The 27,727-nt window shown below is 39.5% G+C and overlaps 1 pseudogene; it reads right to left on the bottom strand.

Moving 5' to 3' along the window:
• Positions 1 to 4,774: 4,774 nt before the first annotated feature.
• LOC139741818 (cytochrome P450 2A6-like) lies at positions 4,775 to 24,898 on the bottom strand (annotated as a pseudogene).
• Between the last annotated feature and the right edge of the window lie 2,829 nt (positions 24,899 to 27,727).

The raw sequence follows: 27,727 nt of genomic DNA, 5'->3' as shown, positions 1-27,727 counted from the left end.
AATATGAACTGAAAAAGGTATACTTTGTATAATGTATTACATTTTGTTTAATGAAAAAGAGTATCATTGAACTGAAAAAAAAATGTGAAGTTACACATCTTTGGAGCAATTATCAATGGAAAAAAAGTCCCGTATCTTGAGAAAATGCCGTATCATCGGAGCATATTGTTGCACAAAACGTCAGCTGTGCAGTTCTTCGATGAAGCAATTGGAGCAATGTCGGCAAGGCAAATGTCGACGGGAAAATTGCTATAGGCGGGGCAAAATGTCCCGGAGTATTTGTCTCAATTTTCGGCGCAATTGTCGGTGGAGCATGTCATGGAACTGACCCCCTTTTGCCACTCATAAAATTTTTCTCTACCAGAAAATTTCGTGACCTCAGAATCACAGAAATACATGTCCATTCTTTAGTTATGTCAAGAATTGACTCGTGCAATAGTCTCATTTTTAGATTACCGGATTGTCAAATTGATAAGTTTCAATGCCAATGAATTTCCACTGGTTACAAGGCACAACCCCTCACTATCTTCAAAACCTCTCACATAGATAATACACCAAGAAATTTACTTTCTATTATACAGTAAATCCAAGTCCCTTCTGGTCTAGGGCCAGTACCAAATCATACCTTATTCACTCATTCCAAGTTTCTGCACCCGAGCTTGGAAAAGCTTACCCGAAGTTATTAAAGAAGCAATCACTTAAAAAAATTTAGATCCACCTTCCTCTCACTGAATGAGTAATTTGCACATTACTTAAAAAAATAGATTATAGACATACTAGCGTCATGACTAATATTCCACTGTTCCTCTCTCACTGCATCTCTCTTTATCTATGTATTGATCTCTCACACTCGCTATTACAATGTAGTGCATGCCTTTGCTCATAATTTCGCCGTTAAAGATATCATTAGTGTGTATAATTATTATCAATATCGATGTTTGAATGTTGATTGTTATTATATTTTCCAAAATTAAATTGAATTGTTTGTTTTCACCTGGTCCTCTTCTGTCCATTTCTTTTGCTCTTTTCTCTTTCTCCATTCACAAAGCACATAGTGACTACATCTTCGGTGATACGCACTGTGGTTTACAAAATGTGATTTATTATTAGTATGTACATACATAATATATGTAAGAATATATGTGCCTATATGTTTATACATGTACATGCAAACATACTAATTACCATTTTGTGCACATTTCTTGGAATTTTGACGTCATGTGTTCTTATGGAAAGACATCTGTACTCAAGTGCACGTGACAGCCTTTCAGGAAGCTGTGATGACGATGTACGGAGAACAATCCAGATATTACTATTATTGATACTGAGCAAATGGCTGTCTGGTATGGTTGGTATTTACAGTTATACAATGAACGCTTGGTTCTCCTAATATACAAAGGTAGTAAGTAATCGTGGTCTTTTTTGTTGTTGCTGTTTGAAATGGTAGGCAGGAACAATAAAAGGAAAATAACAGTAGATATAGAGTAAACCTGGTAACTAAACTCTGCAAGCAATAACACTCAAATAACTAACGCCTCTAAAATATGTATGGCTTCGTAATATTGGTTTTGATAAGCCATTGGTACTAATACAGTAATGTCCACTTTTTTCGACAGGGCAGCCTAATATCAAAGTGTCATTTTAACTGAACTACTTCCTGTCACCGTTTCGACAAAAAAGGTCAGTCAGCTGTTGTTTTTTCTTCGTAACAATAACCGACTTCTCTGAAAGCAAGCCAAGCTTAAAGCTTTGATACTCGAGTAATGGAGGTAAAAGGCTAAGAGATTAGTAACTGGTGAGGTTCTTTTCCTAGTGAATGATCTTGGATGGAACGGGAACGAGACTCGGTAATTAGGTATGTTGTTGAATTGAGACACGTAGTTTCACGCTACATTTAAATTGCATAAGAGGAAAGTAATCATCAATACAACATGATATAGAACGGAAGCTCGAAATGAGTGCGATGGTGCATCACAACTCGCAGAAGATAAGAGATAACTGACATCCGTCGATCCTGATGCCTCCCAATGTTAAGGAAATATCCTTTCGAACAGTTAGTCACATATTGGCTGAAAGGCTGACGTGTCCCTGGTCAGTTTAAAGTTTACCTGTTAAGTCCAGTGTAACTTTGATGGATCAAGTAGTGCACTTTTGCCTTCACCAGTGAATCTGAAGTGGTGGTGCATTTTAGAGAATGATGAATGTAGCGTTTGCAAGTAGGCACGGGGGTCGCTTGAGCACATTCTGCCAGTGTGTGGAAGGTTATTGCAGGCTCATAAATGGAGGCATAACCAGGTGCTGAAGGAGATGGTGGAAGTGGCAAGGATGGCAGCGGAGGTGAGAAAGAAGAATGGAACCCCTAGGGTGAGGGGAATCCGTTTATAAAGGAGGGGATAAGATGCAGTACGAGAAAGGAAGGGCCCAGGGGATAATGTTGGAGGGAGTAAGCAGCGGGGGATGATTGGGAGGTGCGAGCAGATGAGGGGAATTGTACAGTGCCAGAGGAGGTTGTGGGGAATGCCCTGTGGCCAGACATGGTGTTGGTGGCACAGGATGGCGATGGTAGAACTGACTGTACCATGGGAAACGAGGATGGATGAGGCAGGGGAAAAAAGTTGGATAGGTATGCTGAGTTGAGGGAGAATCGCGAGAAAAGGGGCTGGAGAGCATAGGTGCAAACTGTGGAGGTTGGGTGCATGGGATTTGCTGGACCATCGGTGAGGAGGTTGTTCAGAGCAATGGGAGTAGGTGGTATGGAGGGGAAAGGTGGGTAACGGGGATAACTGGAGCAACGGATACAGGATCTACATGTTGGGAAGGCATGGGGTGGTGGTGGTAATAGGGGGTGTAGAGGGAGCCTTTGCGATCTATAGTGAAATAGTGGGAGGGTATCAATGACTAGAGGATTGGGATTACATCTCAGAGTCAGTGATGCTGACATTGATACTATCATGACTATTGGGGAGGTGCTGGTAAGTGTTTTGAGATGCAATGGGGGTGATGTATAGGGAATCCCAACGCAGCACTGGCCAGCCAGGGGGAGGTGTCCAGTCCTTAAATGGTCGAAACACTAGTGATTGTGATGTGCTGCTGACGACCCACTGGCATTGCCGGAATTACACCTTTCCGTTATTTATCCAGTCTTACAGCAAGTCTGGTTTTAATGACCACGCGTTAATAAACAGCCGATGCGACAAATCACATAGTCTCAACATCTTTCTGCATTGGGCCTACACATATCGAAGCTGGTGTTTTCTGAAAAACAAAAACTAACAACGGCGATTAAGATATATACATATATATATATGTATATATATATATATATATATGTATTTCTATGTTGCTTTTTCTACCAGGAACTTTTAAAACACCCAAATCTGGACCTGCAAAATATTTCTCAAGGTATACCCTATTAAGCCCAAGCTATTTTGACCCCTCGCAGGCCCAAGGGGGGGGGGGCACATTGTGCCCCCCCTATATAACTTTTTTATTATTTGATGTATCATCGTCATATTTGGCACATGGGTAGAGTAACTCATACTCTACATGACCGTACATTTGAATTTTCTCAAGGTCACCCATGGAGGGCGCTATTTTCCAAAATATAAAGAAATACATAGGAAATATGCCAAAAACATGATTTTTCTGTATAATTTCTTTATCCTCATTATATATGTCTTATTATAGACCAATCATATTCATATTTGTCACAAATGATAAGCAAGTGGAATCTTATTATTTGTTATGGTTGAAATTTCTCAAGGTCACCACATGGGGGCGCTATTCATGTCAGCATAATAATACATTATGAGACCTGAGATGAAATGTTTCGGATGGGTACATGTATAGTTTTGACACTTCATATTTGCATAATAGTGGAATTTCAAGATTGCAGATTGATAATATGATAAACTAATGATATTAGAGGCATAACTTGGGTGAGGGAATCAAAATAACACAAAATAGAAGGGCAATCTTTAGAAAATATCATTTTTTTTTCAATTATCTCTATTATATCTATTGTTTTATTCCTTTGTCTCATAAAAACAAAGGAAATAATAAGAAAAACTTTCCAGGACCATAATTACTTCAAATTTTGCTCCTTAAACAAATTTCAGCCAAGAAACACCCATTTCATCCACTGTAATGCTGTTAAATAAAATGGGAACAGAAAAAAGATGCAAAATCTGACTGACATGGTTGTCAGTTTATGGTTACCATGGCAACCAGCAACATCAAATATAGCTAAATTATATATCAAAATGTTCGCAATAAGATTTTAGGAAAAGTCACCAAATTTGGTTGAAATCGGATAAAGGGCGAAGGAGTGGCAAATGAAAATCTGGTAGGGGAGGCACAATGTGCCCCCCCTTGGGCTTTATAGGGTTAAACCGCTGTCGGTACAATATCAACATAAAACTAACAGTCCATAACGGTAAAGTCCATGTAAGTATAAAGCCAGCGAGTCAGATTATTACACTGAAAAATATTCAGCTCCGCAGTACTTGATTTTTGTGCACAACTTTAGCTGGAACACGAAATACTTGATTGACGTACAACCATGAACACATGAGAATTTAGATGTCCAAGCTGCCACTCAATTCATCGAGATCACGATATTAAGGAACACCACCGTGCAATGTTTTCCTTTCATGTATAGCAATCATGGATGCAATCACTTCCGCCGTATACACTGCACTGCACGGCTGCCGTGAACATCAACACAATAAAGTAAACGGACTACAGAATTTCTGTGTTTTTCGCGTGTCCCATACCTCAATGCAAACAGGAAAATTGAGCGTTTATCACCACGCATCAACTAATTACCACGTCAGTTTCCCTTAAACGCGTTCTAAGCCTTATATAAGCTTACGTCGGAGGCCTGCAGTTCGTACACGTTGGGTCGCCAGGTCAAGCCAAGAACGCCATCAAGTTTACCGGTTGCCTCTGATGGGAGTTTCAGATGAAAGTTCTGCACGAGATACGTCACGAAAAGAAACATCTCCATCCGGGCTAGTTGTTCACCTGGACATTGCCTCTTGCCTGGATAGAAACGAAATGGCAGATTAGCATACATTAATATATTGATATACAGCAAATTAATTGCAGCCCAAATCGGAGATGAATATGTTATTTACTTGTTTTTTATCGAGTGACGAACGCCTTGCAAAATTCTGCTTTTCAGTAGATCACACATCTCCACCGCTATATATACTTTCTGCCATCCTCGCAAAATATAAATTCTTTCTCTTGATATACACCTCATGTGTACTTACTGAAATTGACCTTTCCATTTTGTTGCAAATCTATAGATAATTTGGAGATCGAATTATTTCGCTTTAATGATAAAAATTCAGCTACATCAATAGGATGTTTTCAGATGAATATAAAGATAAGTGTTAGGTATGAAGTATGTTTTTAGTGTAATTCCGTTTCTGTCAGTCTGATTTCTTCATTGGTTTAAATTAAATCATCGTGGCAAATCAAGAATTTCCTCAAAATACATAGATATATATATAGACAGTAGTATTGGAACAAGTTCATCCGTATTTTATTGCTACTCGGAGTTTCATACCACCTCCATGAGGGGCAATCATCATTGCCTGATGATTGCCCCTCATGGACGTGGTATGAAACTCCGAGTAGCAATAAAATACGGATGAACCTGCTGTCAACTGAGTGAACTTGTTTCAATACTTCTGTCTAAAGCTCTTCCTTTGAGGATATCGAGCACTCTTCATAGAAGGATAGAATCACCAAGTGTGTACATATATATATATATATATATATATATATATACATATATATATATATATATATATATATATATATACATATATATATATATATATATATATATAGAGAGAGAGAGAGAGAGAGAGCACTTAAAGAGTACTCAAAAGAAATAGATATAAATAAGGGTATACTAAGTGTTATAAAAACATTCACCACTTTTGATATTTTGATCCTTTTGATCTTTTTGATCAGATAACAATGTCATTGATATGACCAAAAGCTGAATAGTGTACAATTTTGTTGGACGTGATTTAAAAAAAGAATAAATCAGTTTCATTAAATTCAAACATTATTTTTAAGTTAGGGTTCAAATTTTGCTCTAGTTTTAACCAGCTGTACAAAACTTTAACTTTGCACAGGGGTCAATTTACGTGTATGGGAGTGTGTTGTTTATACATCTAGACAATGGTTCTGAGCAATGGTCACGGTTTGAATGCATTACATATTCATGAGAAAGTTTACTGTCACACCTAGTCTATTTTCATCCTGAAATGTAGAAAGCACATGAAAAAATGTGCTTTCTTTTTTCATGTGCATGCATTTTATCTTTTACCATGAATTCAGACTAGCAAGCGTCCAATCCATCATGAGTTGATAATAAAGCATCCATGTGCCTTGGAGCAAGACACCTGAAGCAAAGTCAGTAGAGCTCTGGAAAGGTGGTACACTTGTATTCGTGGTATTCACGTCGATTGTTCAGGGTCATTGTAAGCACACACTCACTTACACATCATTGGTTTCTGTGTAAAGTTCAATTTTGTACAGAGGATTCAAATTCGACCAAAATCTGAAACTTAATTTTAAAATCAATCATGGATTTAATGAAACTAATTCATGTTTTATATTCAAATTACCTCCAACTAAATTGTACACTATTCAGCTATTACTCATGTAAGTGACATTGCTATCTGATGTATCATTTTTGCGCTATGAAGGATCAAAAGTGGAAAATGTTTTCTGTAACACCTAGTAGGTGAAGGAGACCGTCATCGATGAGCAGTTTGGTCATCTGGGATGACGTTCTCTGGGCGATATAGTATCACCCCAACACACATCCCAAACACAAAATAAGTATTAAGTTTGAAGCTCGGGTACTTTCAATAACATTGAGCTGTGGAAGACAATAAAAAAGGAATGTAACAAGACCGATTTATGAGAAAACATAGGTAACACCTGATCAGGTTAAAGTTGAGAGAAGAGAAAGAATAGAAATGACATTTCGTAGTTCCGAGCTGTGTGTCATTGTACACACACACATACAAAAAAAAAAACCCGCAGTAATTTGCATTTTAAGTGAAGAATTACACGATAGGTAAAGTAAAGTTACATTATGTAATATGAATGAACTAGAAATGTCGCTATGGCGACTGGTATGCCTCCGCCATAATGCATTGTTCTCCTAATAGGTCTATAGTACAATGTCTTGACAATGTGTGATGACAGTTTCACATAACTGGCAAAATATTGATATGACAGGTTTGTCACAAACGTGTTGAATGTTCACTTTCCTTGAACGAGGTTTGCTATATTGTCTAAGAGTGTAGGTACATGTATTTGGGGATTTGAGGATTTTTGCTTGACTTTTGAACCTTTTTGAAGTTTATGCATTGAGTAATTTTTGAGGTATGAAGAAAAAGTGTAATTTCGGTATTAAATAAAAAAAAATTGCATTTAGCCTGGCCTTTGACCTTTGACCCCATGACCCTAAAATTCCAAAGAGAATCACTACCAGGTAGAACATGCAAATATGTGCTAAGTTTTGTTTCATGATACCTTGAGTCACTTTCAAGATATGGAAGGAAAAAGTGAAATATAGCACTTTCGCTTGAGCGTTGACCTTTTGACCTTTGGCCTTTTGGAAGGAAAATTTCTTAGAGAATCCCCATTAGGTAATACATGTCAATATCAAATTTCAAGAGAAATCCTGTAAGCAATGCATAAATATGTTGGAAACAGTTCATTTTTATGAGTTGACTCTGACCTTTGAACCTTATCTTTGACCCCTGACCCCAAAATTCCTTAGATAATTCCTGCCAGTCAGTTCATGCATATGTACCAAGTTCCATGAAGATACCGTGAACCATTTGCGAGATATGGAGAAAAAAGTGAAATTGTAACATTTTCACCAGACATTTAACCTTTTGACCTTTGACCTCATGACCAGAAACTCTCTTTGGACAATCTCTATTTGGTAGTACATGTATACACTAAGTTTCACGAGAATACCTTCAGGAATAGATATGGGGGGAACAGTGAAATTTTGAGCATTTGACCTTGACCTTTTCACCTTTGACCTCTGGCCGATTTCACCTTTAAAAAAAAAACCTACTAGATTAATTGTCCCATCATATGTCATCCTTGGACCTAGTTTGGTGAAATTTGCTTCATCCAGTCTTGAGTTATCGCATAAATGGATACAACTTCATGATAATTGACCTTGACCTTTGACCACTATACAGCCTGGTCAGGCTCAGGTCCTGCATTTTCCAGTTTTTGTCCTATAAGATATCATGATCTATCTCTTGTATCAAATGCCTTAGTCAGATTCATTAGAAAAAAAAAACACGATGGAATGATTTCTTTTAGATTTAACAATTTTATCATAAAATTAAATAAAAGCAAATCAGGTTAAAGAAACTACATAGTAATGAACTGTCCCTCTGGAATGTACGGTGTTGTACTACAGAAGTGCTTCGCGTTCTGGCTGGTCGCAGGTATGGGCCGAGTTGATACAACGCCCACATCAAAGAACTCTTTGGCGCGCATACAAAAATGAACGTGCGCCTTCGTATAAAATATGGCGATCACGAACTGCGTGTAAATTGTCTGAAATAGGGCCGAGTTGTCCCTAAGACTGAGTTAGCCTGGATCCTTCTAGAATAAAAGTCGGTAAAAATATATCAACTTTTATTTTTGATCTCAAAATACTCCAAAACAATTCATCCCGGCAAATAGCGTCAGCCAGGTAAGTTTCTCGGTAGACCCTTTCGATATATTGCAAGCAAATATGAAATGGTGCAAGATGGGTTCTGAAACCCTACAAGAACTATGTTTTCACTTTAATCTAAGCGTCACAAGTGGTATTTGTAGGAATGTAATCGTTTTAAGAATATCGTTTAAAATGAATCCAAACACACGTTCTCTCAACGGAAGTTAGGGTAGATAATCTGATTTGTTGCATGCAAAAATTCAGTGATTCAAACGTAATTTACTTATCTTTTTTTGTCTGTAATCTTGGGATAACAGGAAAATCATTGGTTTTATAATTATAACATCAGTCTTGGAAAGAAGTTCCGATTACATACCATCTGCTAAGTGACCCAATTAAAGCTACTCTGACTGAAAGGTTCATGCACTTTGTTGGGTTGCCAACTGACACTTACCATAACCGAATGGTATTGGTTCAAGTCCTCTCATGAAATTACCAGACTCGTCGAGGAATCGCTCTGGTCGGAATTCCTCAGGGTCCTCCCACAGTGACGGACTCTTTGCGAAGTGAAGGAGATTTGCTGCAACGGCGCTACCCTTAGGCACGTCGTATCCTCCGATTTTACAGTCTCGTGCGACAACGTGAGGTAAATGGATCGGGACGGCGGGGACGAATCGCATGCATTCGGCAATAGTTGCTTCGGTCAATGGCAAGTGGGGACGATCGGAGATGGCAGGTAGACGGTCGGATCCAACGACATCATAAATCTCCTCTCGAACGCGATCCATTGCTTCGGGGTGAGTCGTGAGAATGAAGAAAGTCCAACGCAGTGTGGAGGCAACTGTCTCCCAGCCAGCAAGGAGTGCGTCAAAGCAACTAACTACAAGATTGTCGTCATCAAAGGACTTGAGGTTACCCTGAGAAGGAATAAAAATCATTGGCCTTGCATAAATAAATTCAAGTAACAGTAAATAACTTCAAACTAAAAGCATTAAAATCATACTTGGCATATGCCTTTATACGGATAACGGATGAATTGATGAAACAGCCGCAGTCACACTAAACTTTGGGTAGTTTGTTTCCCGATAACTTCCGCGAGCAGAAGCCACGGTACGTTTTTCAGTGTCGGTGGGGGTGGGGGCTGCTGGACAGGGGTGTCGAGGTCAATGGTTCCCCTTTTGAATTTCCATTTTTCTTTTGTCGATTCTCCCTTTTTTGGATAAGTAGGAGCACATGGTCACGGGACCAACAAATGTACTAGTAGTTTCAGTGATGCACAACTACCGTATTTCCTTTCTCTTAAAGGAGCCTACCCCGTTTAGAGTCCCCCGAAGTAACGGCACAACCTCCTCATGCACGTCCTCATGCACGTCCATGCACCTCCTCAATCTAACTTCTTGGAGGTTGTGCCGAGTTCACCCAAGACAATGATGACTCTAATCGGTCACAGCAAAAAGCACACACTTCCGGTGACCTGCGCTGTTTGTGTTTGCGGCGTTAGATGACCTGGGGTCTCTATAACGGGGTCGCTCTTACCCCCTGCTCAGTAAGTGTAAAAACAAAACAAAAACTAGAAATGTCACTATGCGACTGGTATGCCTCCGCCATAATGCATGGGTCTCCTAGCAGGTTTATAGTACAATGTCTTGACAATGTGTGATGACAGTTTCACATAAATGGCAAAATATTAAAATGACAGGTTTGTCACAAATGTGTTGAATGTTCACTTTCCTTGTTGGATGAATGGCTATACTGCCTAAGAGTGCAGGTATTTGGGGATTTGAGGATTTGTACCCGACTTTTGAACCTTTTATAAGTTTAAGGAAGAAGTGAAATTTAGCATTTTCATTTGATCTTTGTCCTTTTGGCAAGAAACTTCCACGAGAATCTCTATTGGTAATACATGCATACATTAAGTTTCAAGAAAAATCCCGCAGGCATTGCACAGATAAGAGGGAAATAGTGACATTTCGTTGAGTTGACCTTGACCTTTGACCAATGACTCTTAGATTCCCTAGATGATCACTGCCAGTTAGTACATGCATATGCACTAAGTCCCATGAAGATACCTTGAAATATTTGAGATGTGGAGAAAAAAGTAAAATTTTAAAATTTTCACTTGAAATTTGACCTCATGACCTAAAACTCTCTCTGCTGAATGTTCATTTGGTAGTTCATGTATTCACTAAGTTTCAAGAAAATACCTTTAGGCATTGCATAGATATGGGGGAAATAGTGAGATTTTGAGCATTTGACCTTGACCTTTTGACCTTTGACCTTGAGCATGTGCACTCAAAAGCTGATAGGTACAACTTCGCCCACTCATACATACACATGGCATGTTTGTATAGGAAGGTGGCATGGCCTGAAATATTTTTCATGTGCAAGCACACCTGGTATGCGTGCTTCTATGTTATGGCGTACACAGAAAGTGATACAAACGCCTTTCATTTATAAGTGTAGAGCATTATGCTCCAATTGGTTTGTACGCTTGGTAAGCATTTTTCCCTCTTTGTCATATATGCAATGTATCGGCATCGGAAAACAATTGCAAGCCGGGTTTTTTTTGTTCATTATGATTTTCAATGCTTTTGATACACGCAAAGCATTTGAGTTCGGTTTTAAAGATTTCTGTGTATCCAAAAATAATTTTGTACAAGTGTACATGTACTTTCCTTCTTCAGATTGGGAAGGAGAGGTTTCTTTTTCCGAGTGTTTTAACACCACATGGCGACGCCATTTTTTTAAAGGGTAGTATTGTGAATGGTGAAAAGAAAAAAAAATCAAGTGAGTTTGACGGTCTTTTTTTTATTTACGTGGGGGATTTTGTTCCGGGAAACCTAAGAGAATCCGGTTCAGTAGCCGCAATATGGCCTTAGAGTACGTGATGAATGTATGTGTGTTAATTTTTATTTGTTTTGTTCAGAGTTTCTTCTTCGGAATTTGTAAATGTTTGTCTTCTAGCTTCAGGACTTCTTTTTATTCAGATAGGATTTCTGTTTACACGGTATCAAAGGTAACCTTTTCCCCCAAGGGTCCACTGCATCTCTCAAAGATGATGTACTTTTTTGTGGATGTATTCGTATACATGTCAATGCTTATAGAACCTCTTTTGTTACGCTCTCCTGTGCTCTCTCCTCGGCGCCTGGGGGTGGGAAGTTAAACAGACCCCTCCAAGTTGAGAAGTTTATTGTGCGCGTTCCGGGCGTAAATCCATTTCTGTTCAGTTGGTACGAATTGTGCGTTGCTTTCCTTTTGGACGTCGTTGGCGCATCAGTGTCAAAGCGCTTTGGGGTATGGTGTTACGGAAAACTGGTTGGTCTGATATCATCCCTTGGATTGAGATATTGTGTTACTTTTATCCTGCGGTTTTTAGTATACATAAGCTTGAATTTTGATGAAAAAAGTGCATCTCTCAAAGATGATGTACTTTTTTGTGGATGTATTCGTATACATGTCAATGCTTGTGCAATAACGGTGTTCACATTCTCTCCCGCTAATTCTTGATTACATTGGTGTGATAATAAGGTTGTATTCAAAAGTGATTATATGTCATTATGGAAGTTTTTTTTTTCAGGACACGAAGCTGAATTTTATATCTTTGAATGTTAAAGGTATACGGTCTTATTTAAAAAGAATTAAAGTGTTTTCATGGTGTAAAGATAAACAGGCAGATGTTACATTTTTGCAGGAGACGTATAGTCTTTAAGACAACGTTACTGAACGGACAAAACAATGGGGAGGAAAGGCAAAATTTTTCAGACGGATCTTCACATAGCTGCGGGGTGATGATTTTGTTTAAAGATAGGTTAGAAGAAGTTGATATTATTGATAAGTATGTTTCGGAAAATGGAAGATGGATACTATTACGAGTGAAGATAGAAAGCAATGAATATTTACTTTGTAATATTTATGCGCCAACAGGCGACAAACACACAGATCAGAGACTTTATTTGAGCAACTACATGAACGTTTGACGTCATTTGATGATTATTAGTTCTTTGGCTGTTATAATGGGGGGGGGGGAGATTTTAATACTCTTTTGAATAGATATATGGATAGGGATGGAAGTAACCTGTCAGTGTGTAATAAAGTGAATAAGACTTAAACATGTATTAATGTGTTGAAGAAAGGAGAAGATCTTTTTTTTTGGATGATAGTGGTTCTATTAGTAAATGCATTAGATATTATTATATTGTATAAGGAGCCCGAAAAGAACATTTTTACAGACTGTTCTTTTGTAAAGTCAGATGATAGTCCATCACTGTCATCAACAAAACGCGATATATGTGATGCAGATTTGACTTTGAGAGAATTCACGGCGGCTGGGAAAATGATGGCTAAAAATAAATCTCCTGGAAATTATGGTATGACGATAGAATTTTATATCAAATTTTGGGATAAACTTGGTGCTTTTTTTCTAAGGGATTATGAATTACAGTTTTATGTCTGGTAAATTATGTTCGTCGCAACAAGGAATGATCACGTTGATAGCTAAGAAAGGGAAAGATAAATTATTTATTGAGAATAACCGTCCGATTACTGTATTAAGCGTTGATTTCAAGATATGTTCGAAGGTGTTAGCGATGAGATTAAAGAAGGTTTTACCCAATATCATTCATTCGGACCAGGTAGCCTTCATCAAAGATAGGTATATAGGTTAAGCGGTTCGCACCGTTTCAGAGACACTTTTTCATTCTAGATTGAAAAATATTTGTGGTTTTATCGTAAGCCTTGATTTTAAAAAAAGCTTTTGATTCTCTCAATCATCAATATCTACAATGTATTTGAAGTGTTGAAATTCTTTAAATTTGAAGAAAATTTTGTAGATTTCGGCGTGTGTTTTATAACGATACAGAAAGTTGTGTTTTGAATAATAATAGGTCAATTGGGTATTTTAGGATTGGGAGGGGCGTCCGCCAAGGCGATCCTTTGTCACCTTATATGTTCATTTTAGCCATAGAGACACTTGCACTCTATATTAGATCTAGCCCAGAAATTATGGGAATAAAGTTAGGCGTACGGGAGGAAATAAAACGTTCTATGTATGCTGATGATATCGCAGTTTTTTTTAACAGATGATCAATGTTTTCCTAATATTGCAAAGATTTTAGATGATTTCGCCATCTGTTCGTCTTTATCGATTAATTATGATAAGACAAAAGTGATGCGAATCGGTCCATCTGTGTTTACTACTGCACCCTACACGGACGTGCAACAATTTAAGAACGTAGAATTTGTATCTGCTCTCACTGTTTTAGGAATAGATATTTCGTGCTCTTTTCACGAACAGAAGGCACAATTACAAAGAATTTTGATGAATATTGAATCACAACTGCATAGGTGGAGATTTAGAGATTTATCCCTTTACGGGAAAATTCAGATTGTTCAGACTTATGCTTGATCTCAGTTGTTATATATAAAGTATAATTTCAGTGCCAGATTCTTTTGTACACGACGTGAATGATGTTTTAGTAAAAGATTATGAGGAGGGAGGTTTGAAAATGTGCTGTTTGAAGTCAATGATGCAAGCTCAAAAAATAAAATGGGTGCAGAGGTTATTTGGGTCATGTTCAAAAGGGTGGAAGGGTGGAAGTTAAAGATTAATGTTTCACTATGGTTTTTAGAGGTATTAGAAACGTGGCCCCTCCTTCAGAACAGAGAATTAAGCATACTCTATCAAATAATCTGGAATAATAAATACATTTTGTTTCATGGGAAGTCTATGTTTAATACACATATAGCAGAAAAAGGTTTTTTGAAGACCGATATGTTAGATGAATACGGCCGACCTCTGCGTTGGAAGGATTGTAAGGGTAAAGGTTTGCAGTTTACTCAGTATTTCAATCTTCTAGATTGCTTCAAGAAGATGCCAAGTGAATGGAATCTCTTTTTTCTTCGTAAAGATTATCACCCCTTTGTGAAACCCCTTCGTATTTTTCCTTTCATTTGGATTAAGGGTAGATGGTTGGAATTACATAACGTAACAACAAAGCAGTTATATGTGCATTTGAATGGCCCTGGAAAATCTAGTGTTTTCGATCGTTTTGATGATATGTATGGCATTGGATTTGAAGATGTTCAATCTTTTTCCAAATTACCTGCCAGTTTGACAATTGATACAAAATTAAGAATAACGCAATATAAGATATTGAATAATTTGATCCCCGTTAATTCGTGGCTTGTTCGAATAGGGAGAAAAGATGATATGACTCAAGATGTTCTTTTTGTAAAAGTGAACCGTAAACAATAGAATTTTTTTTTGATTGCCGGAAGGTGTCAGTATTCTGGGAATCATTGTTTAAAGAGGAAAAAAGGAAATTGATTCCATGCAATTGCTTTCATGTCAAAAGGTGTTATATGTGTTATACATATAATTATTCATATCATTAGGTAAAAAATTCATTTTAAGCTGTAAGTATCAAAGCTCATGTCCTCAAAGGCAAAATTTTGTGCAGTATGTAAAAAAAATAGTTTGATTGAAGAAGAGATAGCTAAAAGCAAAAATAGATTTGATTTGCATGAGGCAAAATGGAGGAAAATAGAACAAATTATATCTTTATAGAAAGTCAACTGCCCTTCCTCCTCTCTCTTTCCTTTTTCTTGCTCAGATGTTCCTTCTTTCTCACCGCGGTTTATACTCCTTTTTCTAATTCCCTCCCTCTCTCTCTCTCTCTCTCTCTCTTGTCATGGCGTTTACTGCAGTTTATGTTTATGAAACAATCGTTCTGTTCTGCATTATCATCCAAAAGACTGTAGCGTCGAATACCCCCCTTCCCCCAGGCCGGGAGAGGGCCGGGACAGGAGACTTGCCATCTTCAGCCCAGGGCTGGGTGTATATGTTATTGTAGAGAGGAAGTTACGGAGAGTGCATAAAAGAGCTAGGTGAATACAAGTGTAGTACCTTTGTTTTGTTGTTGTTGTTTTTTTGAAAGATTGTAGTGTGTGTTTTTGCGCCTTTGGTTTGTTTTGTCTTGTCTTTGGTAACGTTTAATGTTTCCATGAAAGGCATTTTTTTTTCTCCCCCCCCCCCCCCTCGTTTTCTGTGTATACGATTCTAGAGCTATTGGTGTTAACGTGTGTTAGAGAGTATAGTCCAAAAAAAGGATCAGACGCCTGGTCATTTTACTATCATTCAATGCTATCAAAGGTTTATTTTGTGATGTCAAAAATGAATATGTCATATGATTTACGAAAAAGGACAATGTTTTGTTCTGATCAATAAAATTCTGAAATAAAAATAAAATTATAAATGGGTTTTTGACAACCGATGTTGTCAATACAACACAAAAATGGATACATATCTCATGCATATCGTGAAGGAACTTACATTTGAATTGGAGATCTCGTGAAGGTACGACCCAATGAAATCCTTGGCTGGTTTGCTTGGATCGAAATTTCTCTTGTGCTCGTCAATGGACTTGTGGATGAAGTCAAGGATCTCTTCGACCAATCTCTGTATTTCGTAATTGACGGGTAGGGGCAGCTGAGAGAAGACTGGGTTTAGAGCAAAGAGTCCTGCCGGTCCGCTGATATCAAAGAGCTTCCCGGAACAAGCCACCGATTTGCTGGAAGTCTTTATTATTGTGGTCGTAGGTGACGCCTGTGATAATTCGAGTAATAATGTTAGCGATAGAGATGTTGATCAGAATGGACGGGTCAAACCTACCACCTTTAAACCCTCTGATCTTGGACACCATGATCTCCACTTGCGAACCAACAATTTCCTCCAGCTTCGTGACGCCAATGTCGACCTTTCGAAAAAACGGACACAAAGAATTTGCGCTGCTCCTTCCATCGGGTGCCATTAGAGAAGGCAATGCCTGTTAAGAAACACGATAAGCAAAGAGAATTGTTTGCCTAAATGGCATTTTCTTGATATCTGTCAAATTTTTAACTCGGAGGAGGGCAATTTTTGTTATTCATATAGTTTTTTCTTTAGAAAAAGACATTTGATGACATTTTCATAATACACGTAGTCACTGTTTTCGGTGAAACACTACGCATGAAATAATATACGATACAGACCTAGGAGAGCAAATTTACAGTCTATTAGACAGCGACGTGGGATGCTAAGGTTTGGCAACCGGCAGTGATACATGCCACATTATCAGAACATTCTGTTCAGGTATATCATATTATTCATAAACGCAAAACTTACAATATTTGAATTATATTCCTGATATATAAAACGGCAAGATACAACTTAGCCTTATATGGCAGAGAGTTTGAAGTAATCGCGTGAATTCAAGTTTTGCATTAGGCATTTTGAGACAGAATTGATTTTTACCCGGTTCTGAGAACCTGAAAGCTGAGACTCACCATTCTGCTGTCTTCCAAGAACCCTGTCACATGTGGCAAACGGCATCCTGTCACTGACGTCTGGGCTCTGGAAAGTCTCGTGCACAACGTCTATATCGTTGATAATGAGCGACACCGGTGGTTGAAAATCTTAAACCAAAAAACAGGCCCGTACTGCTTGCTCCATTTGTCCACCAACATATGCTGGGGCAATTTTAGAGAGTGCGACCGTAAAGAGGTTTCCAAAACAGTGGTAGACCTTTCGGACCAGGCGGGCGAATTGGCTTCGCCTTAGAACCGGTTTGTTTCAGGCGGTAAAGGGCATATAATAGGGACTGTCAAGGCAGTTGTCAGTATAGTTACCAGGGGAACTGTACGAGACTTCCGTAGCGAGAAGAGTCGTCATTTTTGGGTGTCTTTCCAAGACTGGCTTTATTCAAAGGTAGACCTGTATGCTCGGGTGTTCATACGACTCAGTAAATCCCTTGATAATCAAGTGGGAGGTTTGATCCTGATTCTGAATCAAAGGGGGCTAACAAGACGACGGGCCCTTCTGTAAACAAATCGTCAATATTCTGAGCTCTGAGGTTCTCTGTTGGTGAGCTCTGCGTTTATATAAGAGAAGATGAAGTGTAGTCATTCTTCAGTATCTATTAAGTCCTTGCATTCCAAAGACAACGGTACTCATGATTATACCAAACAGAAATAACCTGTAATGGGCGTATACAAGCCATAATTTTCGGAGTGAAAGACTTACCCGAAGGATCAAATCCTATTTACAGAGTAAGCATAAAGCAAATGCTATCTGCATGTCTATTTTTGTCTCTAGCTTGATAAAAACCTCGAAGATTTATACTATTTTCAGCTCTCTTCCTGTTTTCTTTTTGATAAAGGCTTCTTGGAGCTGTTTCTATTAAAGGCGTGACTGTTCTACAATATTTACTTTGAACTCTATTTTGAGCATATGCTATCTCTTCACTTGATAAAATGTCTATTCTTACACTGCTTTTAGAAAACACCTTTCGCGCGGTATGTGCGTGTTTCTTACGAACTCTTGGCCTGTTTCTATCCTAAACAAGCTCGTTCCGTAACCTGTGCATTTCGATCGGATTAAAAAGCGTTATCAGTATTTGCTTTCAATTGGACAGTATTCAAGGATTGCAGTCGAGCTAGACTGTATATTGCTTCTGTCAATCTATAAAGTTGTCATAAATAGACACGCAAGACTTTAATGTCTACGCATAATGCTGCATTTCAATTTTTTTTTTTTAGCGCACGGCCACGCGTGTGATTTACAAAGCATGGAACGTATATATAAGGAGCCAAACTCTCAAACTATATATGCATTGTTGAAGGTGTCATGCAATGATACTTTGCCATCAAGTCATTGTTTCTTCGTACCGACTGCTAATAAGTGTTTTGCGTTCAATGGAGAGATTTGGTGCAAGGTAATGCCACTGTTTAGTTAATAGGATGATTTGAATCGCTTATCCTACTCCTCTTTTATACTTTACACAAGGAAAATACTTAAACAAATATCGATCCCATTGTAGATTACATTTTCGTTTCATAAACGGAGTTTGGGTGCAAATATAGGGGTTACAATGATAACAAAAAGTACACAACATACATCTAGTTGTTTGACGGTAGACAGGTGAGTAAATTACTATCAAGTTAGCTGAAACAGTTTTCAGTAAAATTGAATCATACTCTTTTTAGGAAGAGGAATAATTTACCTTGATGTACGTCAAATATTGGAAACACAAGTTTTGAATAAGACTAACTCTGGTAGCTGATAGGATATTTAATAAAGGACGACGAAAAATAAACATGTGAATTACCCGAAGATCAGAAGTTGGTATGAATATACGAACCATGCTCCGGCGATTATTGCTCCAACAACAATTGCTCTGTAGCTCTGTAGGTCGTGACAATCGATCCGGCGACAAATGCTCCCAAATGCCAAATCGCGGATCCACTTGTACATATTTTTGATTAGTCTAATATCATACGGTGTTATTCCGGATCATATGAAAATTACCAAGGTTGTCCCTTTATTAAAAATAAAAGGAGATGACCTTGACATAGGTAATTGTAAACCCACTTCTTTACTTTCATCGTCTAAAATTTAGGAAAAAATAATACAATTTTATTCTCAAGAACAATTAATTTTCATAACGTTTTCATAAATTCTCAGTTCGGGTTTTGTCGAAAACACAGCATCATTCAAGCTCTTTTGAAGTTCATTGCTAACGTCGCGCATACCATAGGTTATCATTCACATCTTGTTAATATCTTCCTGGACTTCTCCAAGGTTTTTTATACAAATAATCATGAACTTTTACTACACAAATTCTAACCCTGGTTATTGTAAGGGTAAACATGCTCAGGTGGGAAATGTAGGCAGGGAGCTTTAGTTGCATTTAAACGGAGCTCCTACGAACTATCGCTCCCTCCGTTGGTTCCAGATGACCCTACCAATACCATCCAATTACTGTGGGAGACAGAAGGGAGGCACAAGCCTTGCAACTCTGCGAGAGTGGTTGTCCACTGGCGCAGAGAAAACGGATGAAGCAAGGATGGTGTATGACCAAGGTGGGAGGTGACAGTGGGAGTACATGTGAAGCAATAGCCCCGCAGGTCGTAGCACTGACTTTGGATCGCCTCCAAGCACCCATGCGCGACCCCAGAGTCAATGCTATCTTGGAGATGGGCTGGATTGTCATGTCTGCCCCAAGCCTTCAAAGCCCAAGAAGGACCCCAAAATAGGATCCTCATAATGGGTGTGTGGATCCTACAGTCACCAAGTCTAGTCAGCTGGTATGAGCAGCTCTCAGAGAGCATTGCTCCTGTCACCAGCGGGTCCACATCCATTGCTGCCAGCTGGCTGCAACTGAAGCAGTGGCTATATGGAAGAAGGTGTTTCCCCATGCGTACTTCAGCTACAATACAACAGTCTCCCCAGTGGGGACTGACAAGTGGAAGGCCCTAGCTGGCGTCCCATTGAATCAGCTTTTGCTGAGTTGCAGAAATGGTGGCAGAGGCTAGGCGGGAGCCGTGTGGCACAGGTCATCGGTGCCACCAGGGATAAGGGCGCCGGAAGCGGGGTGGGGTGGGGGTGGGAGGCACTTGCCCCCAATATTTATTTTGGGGGCGCAAAACAAGTCTTACCCCCTCGATCCCCCAAAGTGCCCCCTGTATCAAATAATTATTCAATTATTTAAAGACCAAAATGAACAATAGAGGCAATTTTCTTGCCTAAAAGTTGTCAATTTCATATCTGAAACTGCGAAGGGATAGAAGAGATCATAAATCATGAAAAATATTCATTTTACTATATGTACGGCCAGATCGAGAGAGCCACTTTCACTTTGCCATTCGTCTGAAATGTATTCATTAAAAGCTTAATATTTGAAGTCTATTTTCCCAAAATCGGAGTGAATAATTTTCGTAATTTTGCCAAATTCGTAATTTTCAGGACTTTGTGAATAACTGGTGCTATTTTTTACTGAAATATCATTCTATGAGTACTGAATTCAGAGTCACCAAAAAAAAAAAAAGAAAAAAGAAAGAAAAAAAAAGCGTCCGGTAATACGATCCACTCTCCTACATTGAAACCACCCCTCTGAAATAGCATTGTGCGTACAGAATGAACATTCACGCAAGAGACTACACACAGTGGTTTTGAATTCCTCACTGGCGCTTTGAAGATGTCCAAATATTACTGAAAAACCCAATAATAAACAAGATCAATAGCTGCAAAACAATGACCGTGCAAATTATAAATGCACATTGGGAAAGCATTACGTGTATTTCACAGGTATTGTCAATAGAAGGTACCGGTAGGAATGTAGGATTTCACACCGTCACATTAATGTCCCCCCCCCCCCCCCCCCCCCCCCGTCGAGATTTGCCCCCCTACCAACAACACAAAAACAAAACCCAGAAGTGTTCCGGCGCGCTTGCCCAGGGACAATGCCCTCCAATTGTATGGACCCCGCTACATTGGTGGCAGGTATGGTTGGGTATACACCATGTCACCACCCTAACGTTCAATCAGTGATTGTAATATCAAAACTGACTGGAAATCGGCCAGAAATGTGCTCATATTGTGGAGAAAATTCTCCATATTGCGATGCTGTCCTCAAAATTAAAATTTGAGGTCGCCATATAAGAATATCACCACGAAACGCGCATGATGTCAGTTTTTCTCTCGCTCATTTTTGGTATACCAGATATCACCACCCCTCAACTTTTACCGGGATTTTTATGTGAAAAAAAAAAAAAACAACCAATCAAATGTACCCGATTTTCGCCTCACAAATGTTCAAAATAATGTAGGTTCAGATACCGATCTTGCACACTCATTTTGGATTCCACGTACGGAGATATTGTCGTCTAATTGCATTGACGTATTCCATGCCATAGAACAGAAGAATCAGTAATGATTCTCTTACCTACGAGATACAACTGGCCGCCTGTCCTCTGTATTGGCGCAGAAGAGGGTGCTCCGACAGGAGCGACAGCCCGGTGCGAAGCGAGGCGAGGGGACGGTGGGCAGGCGCCTGAGACAGGCGGCCAGTTGTATCTCGTAGTTAAGAGAATCACTACTGATTCTTCTGATCTACATTCAATACAACTGGCCGCCTGTCTCAAAAGTATGCTAGACCGGCACAGATGTGGGTGGCCGGCTGTCGAGGCCCGGAGATATGGTGTTTAAGGTTTTGGGAGTGGCTGTGAAGGCTCCGCGTTGGAAGGAGCCTTCGGAGGCGAGAATGTCCTTCAGGTAGAAGAACGTGAAGGTATTGGAGGATTACCAGTACGCGGCAGTCTGGATCTCCTCCACGGAGACGCCGTCAAAGAGCGCCCAGGAGGCACTGATGCCGCAAGTATTATGGGCGCACGGCATCGCATTCGAGATGATGGCCGCTGGGCCTGTGGCCTTGATTACCGCCACGATCCATGCGGAGATTGTATCCCTAGAAGAGGGCGTGAAGGGCTCCTTGGTAATCACGAACAGCTGCTGACCTTGCCGTTTTGGTTTCGTGCGGACCATATACCATTTCAATGCATGAACCGGACACCACACTTTGTCCTCGGGGACCGAGGACAGGTCAGCGAGCGGGTGAAGGAGGATCTCGAGAGGACCCGAGGAGGCCGTTTGATTTTTGGCAAGAAAATCGGCACGGGGAATGAGGCGAACGGCGCTTCGTTCCCAGTGGATGTGACCGGGCGCAATGGAAAGAGTGTGGATCGTGGATCTCCTCTGCCCTGAGGCGATGGCCAACAGGAATACAGTTTTTATGGTGAGGTCTCTAAGAGAAGCCTCGGCGAGGGGCTCGAAGAAAGGCTTTAAGAAAACTGGCTAAATGCCAAATTGAAAACTTCAGAAAATCACAAATTTGAGCAATTTGATGCCTGTTTCCACCATGTTTTTCAACGGCAAATCAAACCAATGCATGTTCTCTGTGTGCACCCATCTTACTGCATACTTAGACGGCGCTGCACTGTAGCGACCAGTTTGCATGTCATTTCTTCTCCGGATTTGATATTTGTTTTTCACGTATTGTATGATCTCGTGGAGTATTTGTGCTTGCAAAGATGCATGTGGAAACCATACTGAGTTTGATGATATATTTTCTGACATTACTGACGATACTGTTGCCTGGAAAAAGCCTTGTTTCTGCGTCACCTGAACTGCATCCCACGATTCATTACTCCCGCCAATTCCTGTACAGTCTCGCCAACGCACCTGCATCCAGGGGCGTCCCGGCAAGTCTACACAAATGGATACCGACACGCGGGACAATACCGATGGAGTGCCTGGACTTAGGAGGGGGAAACGTGGCGGAGTTCGGAACAGGGTTTAAGAAAGAGGAAACAAACCCCCACTACCAGTGATCGCCCTCAGGAATGTGCGGTCGCTTAATAACAAAGTTGCCGAAATCAGAGCTTTGGCAAGGTACTGTAACGACTTCCGCAATTCCAGTATAATCTGCACGACTGAAACTTGGCTAAATTCAGGCATAACTTATGAAAGCATTGTTATAGACAGATTTGATATTGTCAGATTAGACAGATTTCAAGAACAGACCAACAAAAAGCTTGGCGGTGGAGTATGTATCTACGTCAATAAAAGATGGTGTACCAATTTCACGGTTAGACATTCTGTCTGTAATGAAGACGTGGAAATGCTTTGTGTGTCCTTTCGTCCATTTCACCTGCCCCGTGAGTTTAACCAAGTGCACATATTCTTGGTTTACATTGCCCCTGATGCCACGAAACTCAATCTACGCGGTATATTCAGGACTTTGTTGGAGAGATGGAAGCTCAGTCACCGGATTCACCAAAAATTGTCTAGGGAGACTTCAATCACTGCCGTTTAGAAGACGAGATGCCAAACTATTGTCAAGTCATTGATAAGCCGACTCGAGGTGACAACATTCTGGATAGATGTTACACTTCAGTTCCAAACACTTACAAGTCCGTTGTTGGATCCGGGATTGGCCTGTCAGATCACAGTACAGTGCACTTGCTACCTAAATGCCGTCAAAAACTCAAAACCCACAAAGTAGAAAAGAAAGCGATGCAAGTGTGGAACGATGACGCAATCGACAAACTTCAAACGTGTTTTCAAATTACTGACTGGGACGTTTTCTTTGAGGCATCAGATGACGTATCAATGAAATCGCTGACGCGATAAACGACTACGTGGTGTTCTGTCAGAACCTTCACGTACAAAGTTAAACTATCAGTGTATATCCTAATAACAGACCCTGGATCACAAAGCATCTAAGAAACATAGTCAAGGCTAAACGTGATGTCTTTGTTTGCGGGAGATCAACAGCTGCTCAGATCCCTTCATTTGGATATGAAGCGGGAGGTAGAAAATGCTAAAAAGAAATATAAAGAGAAGTTACAGAGTTATTTTCAAGCTAATAAGCCCAGGGAGGCATGGCAGTGCCTACAGTCTATGACGGGTTATAAGCCACGACGGGACCAAACTTTTGCTGACATTGACGACCCCCAAACGATGGCAGGTGAACTTAACACATTTTTTTTTTTTTTTTTGCCGATTCGATACCAACGAATTCATCGACGTCATCGAGGCGCAAAAGGACGAACTTCACCGTGTGTTTAATGAATCTGTGACAGTGGACGAGAAAGATGTCTACCTTCAATTCTGGAGAGTCAACCCCCGGAAAGCTACAGGGCCTGATAAAATCTGTGGGAAACTATTGCGACATTGTGCAAGAGAATTAACATCACCTTTTTGCTTGCATTTCAAATGTCTCTGGACGAGAAAGTAGTCCCTAATTGCTGGAAATCATTTACCATTATTTCTGCAGCAAAGACGCCCCGCCCATCCCAACACAATGATTACCTCCCAGTGGCTCTAACTTCTGTTGTTATGAAGTGCTTTGAGCGAATCATCCTGAAGAGTCTCCGCCAGCCAATCAGAGAACTGACTGATCCTCACAAGTATGCATACCAGCAGAACAAATCAGTTCAAGACGCTATCCTCTATCTGACACATCTTCTGTACACGCACACCGACCAGACGAAAACCTACGTGCGCACTGTGTTTGTAGATTTCGCTTCTGCATTCAACACCATTCGGCCCCATATACTCGTTGAAAAGTTGAAGCGAACTGGAATTAGACCATCGATTATTCTCTGGATTATGGACTTTCTACAAAGTCGTATCCAACGAGTGCGAGTGCGGGTGGCAAAGAGTGAGCCCATTGTTTCCAACATAGGTTCTCCTCAGGGCTGTGTGCTCTCTCCCATTCTATTCGTGCTCTATACCAACGATTGCCGCTCATCTTCAGAAAACGTGTTTGTTCTGAAATACGCCGACGACACCGTCATCGTTGGACATATTAAGGAAAATGAATGTGAATATACGCAGTTCCTGAACTGGTTCATTAACTGGTGTGAGATGAACTGTTTAGATTTGAACACATCAAATTTGAACACATCAAAAACTAAACAGATGATTATTGATTTCAGAAATCGCAAATCCATGGAACCAAGCAGTCGCCCAGTGAATATGAACGGGCAGAACATTAAGATTGTACACTTAAGTACCTAGGCACTGTAATCAATGACAATCTGAAATGGGAAGACAATTGTAGGGAGTTATACAGGAAAGGTCAGCAGAGATTGTATTTTCTTCGCAAAGTGAACACTTTTCACGTCGATTGCGCCATCATGCACTTGTTCTATAAAGCTGTCATAGAGAGTATTTTTGTACATGACTGTGTGGTTCAGTTCACCGCCTGCCGAAAGACAGATCTCTCTTTGATCAAAAAAAAAAAAAAATAGTCGGGCAGGCGGAGAAGATTCTAGGGGACAACTATATTTTGAAGATCTTTGTAGGAGTATAGAATTATTGAAAGGGCAAAATCAATCATGGATAATGGGCTTCATCCTCTGAATAATTATGTAGTGTTGAGGTCAGGGAACAGGCTGAGATCGCTTCGATGTAGAACAAGTAGGTTCCTGGACTCCTTTGTGCCTAGCTCGATTAGAATGTTGAACGGAGGGACATTGCTCAGATTGTAATATTTTGTGTATGTAGTTTTGTGTTATAATCATCAAATCTGTATATCAAACATCAGATATATGTAAATCATTATGTATGGGTGGATGAAGCTGTGTTTATCAATTGTCCCGCGGTTGGTTTGTTTGCTCGTATGTTTCAAATTCAGTGTATATTCTGTCATTCGAAAAAGATTTTGCAGGGCAAGTTCTGGGCTATTTCGTCAAAGGTCAAAGGTTAAAGTCAAGTGAAAATATTAATTCAGGAGTATATGGAATGATTATGACCGTGGTGTGATATATGTGTTTGTTTTTTTTTTTTGGTCAAGAACACATATAGATTCACATTTTTGTACCTTCACACACATGCACACACACACACACACGTATATAACCTTCAAAATTTTTATACAATTATTTATTTACATAGAAACAAGCATTCATTTGTATTGTTTAAATTTTCTTACATAGTTATCATCAATTGACACATATTTACACACCCGCATATATCATATGCACACCACATCCAAATGTTGACTCATACAAACTTTTTTGATGTTATATACTTATGACAATGATATTAGTGATATAGTGTAGCTGTATATCTTGTATCTATGTTACAATGTATACGTGTGCTTTGTAAATGTATAATGTATAGATGTAACCGGATATGCATACGCGCACAAGCAGCGAATTTATACGCGCTATGTCGATCTGGGGCATGGTGGGGAGATGTGGCTTACCTACCATACCCAAGGTGATATGCTCTAGAGGTCGCGGTTTAAGTTGAAGTGGGTTCCAGACTATCTATTTATATTGCTTTTATATTTCTTTTGGGGGACAATTTCGCACATGGTTAATTGCACTAATTTGCGGCAAAAAAGGTAAACAGAGTACTTTCTTGACATGTAAAATTTCAGGCAAATTCTGAGATATTTTAAGTTTCTATTTACAGAAAAAATTAGGGTGGTGATGTATTGGTCACCCACTGTACTCATTCATGTACTCAACTGTACTAATTAACAAGCGTGCGTTAAAAATGCGATTTGCAGTACATGCTCCAAGATGCTTTGAACGCGTGGGGTTATTTTGACGCACTCAGTTGTGCAATAATTTTGAAACCTACACCCCAACCTATCGACAATACGTGTGAAATACACATAATGCTTATTCAATATGCATTTATAATCTATGCTGTCATTGTTTTGCTATTGATCTTGTTTATTATCGGGGTTTTCAGTAATATTTGGACATCTTCAAAGCCCCAGTGAAGAATGCAAAACCACTGTGCGTAGTCTCTTGCGTGAATGTTCATTCTGTACGCACAATGCTATTTCAGACGGGTGGTCTCAATGTATAGGAGAGTGGATCGTATCACCGGACGCTTTTTTGTTTTTCGTGGCTCTGAATTCCTTAAACTCATAGGATGAAATTTCGGTCAAAAATAGCACCAGTCATTCACAAAGTCTTGAAAATTACGAATTCGGCATACGAAAATTATTCACTCCGATTCTTAGAAAATAGATTTCAAATATACCCCTCTCCAAAAAGTAAAATCGCATTATAATTCCAGACACGATTTTCGTAATGAAATAATCGGCGTCTTTCGCATCTTGTCCTTAATTGCACCAGAATCACAATTCATACTCCCACGATTCCTCGTACATATTCTTACCGAGCTGACAACACAGAAAAAGAAATCGCAAATGATGCTCAAATATTGCATACAGTAAAATATCTAACTTAAAGAAAATTTCGAATAAGTAATGATAAAACAATAAAGCCTTGTGATAAATCGAAATCTTCCTCTACATATGTGGTAAAATGTGAATTTCTTAGCGTTTTTTTCCGTCATTCTTCGCTAAGTGTATATTTTCGGCACTGCAAATTATTGAAAGAAAGTCTCAGAAATGGAAAATCTTTCATAAAGTGGGAAACATCACGATAAATGTTGACTTCATTTAATACGGGCGCAATCTTTATGGGGTGTTTCTTCATTTGAAATAACTTTCAATTTTTGTTTGTTGCAGTTATAACTATATGCAAATTGTGACGAGACAGAGATGACATTGGTAATCTAATATGGCATAAACAAGTTTAAAGGTAGAAATTTAATGCAACTGAACAAAAAGCAAGGCAAGTGCCAAATTGTGTCTC

The sequence above is a fragment of the Diadema antillarum genome, unplaced genomic scaffold (assembly GCF_040938485.1).
Source record: "Diadema antillarum isolate AM-2024a unplaced genomic scaffold, OU_Dant_1.0 seq00000955_RagTag, whole genome shotgun sequence".
Lineage (NCBI taxonomy): Eukaryota > Metazoa > Echinodermata > Echinoidea > Diadematoida > Diadematidae > Diadema > Diadema antillarum.
Note: the sequence above shows the minus strand (reverse complement) of the source record. Positions and strands in the feature narration are given on the sequence as shown.